Below are 5,189 nucleotides of genomic sequence, written 5' to 3' on the forward strand. Positions count from 1 at the left end.
TCGCCCTAATTCAATTAACCAAAAGGCAAACAAATTTAAATGGATTCAAGAGGATTTACATACCTTGAGATGACATGTAGACAATGGCACGAAACAAGCAAATGGAAAAGTCTAGAAATGGCGATTTTGTGGATTTTCGTGGTTTTGTGTAGAAGAAGACGAAGACAATGGGGAGCTCGGCCTTCTCGCGTCTATGTACAGAAAAAAGGAGAGGCTCCTTGCATCGCAGGACGGCTCGCGCCTCTTTGGCCCAATTTCCACACAATTTTCACAATTTTAGTGACGGAATTAAAAACCATCATTTTCAAAAAACAAAATAGTGAAATTCAAATTCGCTATTTTCACAAAATTTCAAACAATGGAATTAAAAACCATCATTTTTTCAAACAAATACGAAATAGTAGAACTTCAAATTCGCTATTTCCACAAATTTCCAACGACGGAATTAAAAATCGTTATTTTTCAAACAAATACGAAATAGTGAACTTCAAATTCGCTATTTCCACAAATTTCCAACGACGGAATTAGAAGCCGTCATTTTAAAAAAAAATAGTGCAATTCAAATTTGTTATTTCCACAAATTTTCAAAATGACGGGATAAAAACCCGTCACTTTCCACAAAACAGACAAAATAGCAAAATTCAAAATTCATTATTTTCCACAAAATTCAAACAAACAGCATTAAAAACCGTCGCACCTTCGAACATGATAGTGAAATTCAAATTCACTACTCCTCACAAATCTCAAATCACGAAAAGACGGACTCAAAACCGTTATCTCACAAACACACATCAAATGGCGGAATTCACATCCGCTATTTCTACAAATTTAAACAAACGGCAATGAACACCGTTATCTTTCTTCGAGATTCAAAATCATCGCCAACCACAGGGGCCAGGCTCGAACCTTTCACTTCCCGGCGCTACAAATATCCAATAAAAACGTCGAGATTCCCCAACAGAATATTAGAGGTCTCCCCATGGAGCCCGCTAACTCAACAACCTCTCGGAATAGGCCCGTCCAACATGGCTATTTCCCACATTCACTCATTCGATCAACAGGGCTGGCGAGCCTCAAAACGCACCCTCAACATGGCTGGCTAGCCTCAAAACGAACCTGTAACAATGGCTGGTGAGCCTCAAAATGCACCTTCAACATGGCTAGCGAGCCTCAAAACGCACCCTCAACATGGCTGGCGAGCCTCAAAACGCACCTTCGACATGGTTAGCGAGCCTCAAAACACACCTTCGACATGGTTGGCGAGCCTCAAAACGCACCTTCAACATGGATGGTGAGGCTCAAAACGCACCTTCAACATGGATGGCGAGCCTCAAAACGCACCTTCAGTATGGCTGGCGAGCCTCAAAACGTACCTTCAACGCGGCTAAGAAGCCCCATCATATCCGCAACATGGCAAGCGAGCCTTTACGCATATACAATTCAAGGACGTATCCCGAAGATGCCTCAGGTATGACTCCTCCCTATGGCTAGCGAGCCTTTACGCGTAAACAATTCAAGGTCGACAAACTCTAAACTTTTTCCGATGGCAGGTCCTTTACTCGTATCCCTGAGTCTCCTTGGCGTCTCATTCCCGACGGTAGGTCTTTGGCTCGAATCCTTTCAAGCTGCGTCGACGTCGCTTCAGTCTCCGGGTTATAATCTTCGATTAACCTAGGGGCTATACTTTGACTTTCGCCCTGTCCAAGCCTCAGTCAAAGTGGGGGCTCCATAGATACCTAGTATCTGCTGATTCCCTAACAAATACCCGATGATTATCGGACTACAACATGCATAGGAATCGATATGTTTAATCGACAGTTTTTTATAACTATACGTCTGAAAACTCAAGACGATTTCGAAAACAAAACATTTTCAAACTTTTTAAAAGTACTTCGAGTGTTTAATGCACGACGACGGGGTCGCAATGACACTAACTAGAGTCAAAACCGACACCGGACCAAAAACCGACTCAAAAATTCAAATCCCGATTCCAACAACGAGTCAAACCGAGTCAAACACAAAAAACAAACATCACAAAGTTTCCATGTTAAGTATACCTGGTATACTTGAATGGTCAACTACTACAATCATGCCATCTAAAATCTAGGATAGAACAAATCATGATTTCAATTGCGTGATAGTGACAAGATAGCTCGAAGACCCGTGAAATGGCTCGCGCCTCTTCCTGGAGCCCATGCGGCCACGTCGCTCTAAATGCACACAACCACTCAATCTTCTATATATACCCCTCAAATGCAACCTTTTGAATGTATGCGAGCATCCGCCCCCTCATTTCTCCCTTAAAATTCTCGACTAGACCTCTTAAGTCACAAACCGACACGTATTTTTGACCTACCGATCGAAAATTAAAGCCTTACACATTGTTTGGTACCGTCATCGTGCATTAAATCACCTGACCGACCATCTCGACCAACTACACACTCACTAAACTAAACTAAACACTCTTTACATTGCTAAAACGGTTTTCAACCAAGTTTTTCGACTTAACAAGTTGTTGCACTTCCGTCGATTTCTCGTCTCAAACCTAGCATGTAAGTATGAGGGTGTAATAATCCTCTTCTTTCATGTATTTTTATCTTTTCTTATGACCTTAACATGCTAAAACTTGCATAACATGGTCCAAAATATAGATCGAATTATCCAAAGCCGAGTTTTGACCGGAAACAGAAGGCCCTGGTCACCACTAGGTACCTCGCGCCTCAATGGGGTGTCTAGGTCAGAACTCAAACGTGTTTGAGTTCATTCTTTCCATTTTTCATTTCATTTTACAACCGGTTTTTACCGTTTCAAATCATATTTATGATAAACTTTTTAGCAATAAAACATTTTTACCCTTGGTTCCTTATACCAGGACGGTTTAATCCGTGTTTCAGTGATAATATTTGGTTAATTACATTTTAAAAGGTATTTCAAAACCTTTTATTCATTTCTTTACATTTAAAAAAAACGACCATATTAATCATACATGCAAAATCATCCTTGGTTCCACATACCATGTCGGTTATAAACCCGAGGACGATGATAAACATTGACTAATTACAAACAAATTAACTTAATACAATTAGTTCATAATCATTATTTTTCAAAACTATTCATGTCAAGCTTGCAAAACTGAAACCGACATCGAATATCGTCAATACAAGGATGATTATTCAAGTCTCGTTCTTCATATTAACACAAAAGCGGTCTAAACGACCTTTTCGAACAAAGACGGGTTCAAACACCCCCTTAAAAACCATATTACAAAGGTTTTCAACAGTCAGAAGACGTTCCTTTGGACAGTTAGTCGCCTCTTGCCTAAACAGGCCAACTGTTTTCCAGTTTTCAAACAAGGATAGGTCTCCTTGCATCGCCTGACGGCTCGCGCCTCAATAGGTTTCCTGATGTAGGTCCTATTTCCTTTCCAGCATTTAACTAGGACGATCCCGACTTCGGTTAACCCGAATACAGGACGGATCAGATGGCAAGCCTTCCTTTTTACTTTGTATTTGTAAAACGCCTTTGTAAGACAAATGGATCACGTTATGCAACATAAACCTAACTCGGTAAATGGATGTTTAATTTCTGTCTTGCATGAAAATCAACTTTAAATTCAACTTGACGTCAATTACATGATATTTGGATAAACAACCAACATAGAAAGCTCACATGTTAGGTTTAAACTTGTGGATGTGTATTCATGCATTTACCCGTTTTATCTACTTTTGCATTTAACCAACCAAGATCGATCAACATAGGCCGCTACCGTGGGCGGGATTGGGTGTCCGATTAAAGAACTTCCCAATACGTACCTTCATCTCTTACTCAGAAACTTTGAATAGTGGACGACCTTATCTAAGGTGAACGAGAGTCATTCTAGACATAGGATGCTAAAGAGGATGGCTCCTTATCTTTAGTACCTATGTCAAACACTGTTTTTTGCCTTGGTTATACTTGGTATAAAGTGGATTAGAGCGGGTTCCAAGCATCCCACAAATACTTGGTGGCGACTCCGAACATCTCTTGCATCGTTTCGAGACACTTTCCGTGACGAAATTGACCGATCTAAAATGATCCGGTCGAAAGCATTCTTACGCCACCGAGCGTGGCTTTCAAAAGACTTTGTAACACCCCCATCTACCAAGGATCCTTAACAAGACCTTCCCCAGTAGATAAGGACGTTACCATCTCGGTTGCCCGAGTACATCAATAATCAAATGTCGATTAAAGAACAGTTATATTAAGTTACAAGTGATATAAACAAGATAATAGTTACAACTCGTGATAACTATTAACTAGGTGAAACTATCTCTGTCGTGACTCGTGGTAGACTCATCCCTCCAAGCACCCAGCTATGATCTTAACATCAACTTGCTAAGACTGACTGCTCACTATAGTGAATCACGCCAGACACAACACAAGAAGACAACACAAAAACACCACACAAGGTCGGTAAATGAAGGAACAATACAAAGGCAGACACAACAAACATATTATCACGTGTACACCACCTCCTCCAATAACCCACACACCTTTGACTGCCCGAAGGTCCAGTCTTGCCAGATTACCAATCGCAACCTGTAATCCACACCGCCAGTGGGGGACCGCAGCCGTTCCCACCTAAGCCCCGCTCATCTAATCCGAGCGATAACCTATGTTCCTTAATGTGGACATCTTCTTTTGTGGCGGGTTCCACAGAGGGCGAATCAAGGGAGTGAAGCCACTCCCGCAAGTGATTCCAATCAGCCGAGAACCATAGACAAACAATTGCAACCAACCACATTATACAACAACAACTGTCAGCCATAGCCAATCGACACCACCAACGACGACACTAAACCAATCATACAAACACAATCGACGCCCTAGATAACCAACAGTATTGAGTAGGGAAAACCTACCTTTAGCACACCGCAGCAATTCTGCGCACGACCACAAGACAACAAGCAATCACCATAACCACCTATAATAACCAGCATAACCATCTATTACTAGTACCATAAACACAACTGAAACCAAGGGAGACGATGATGATGATGACAACATACTTATACATAGCATTCCGGCAACAAGACCGCTACATGATGCAAGTATCCTATCCCCATGGTGTATCCCCTCTCAAAGGCTCCAATAAGATGAATCAAGGTGAAGGAGGAAAGATATGACGACATCTAGGTTTAGGAGGAAAG

Source organism: Silene latifolia, chromosome 10 (genome assembly GCF_048544455.1).
Source record: "Silene latifolia isolate original U9 population chromosome 10, ASM4854445v1, whole genome shotgun sequence".
Lineage (NCBI taxonomy): Eukaryota > Viridiplantae > Streptophyta > Magnoliopsida > Caryophyllales > Caryophyllaceae > Silene > Silene latifolia.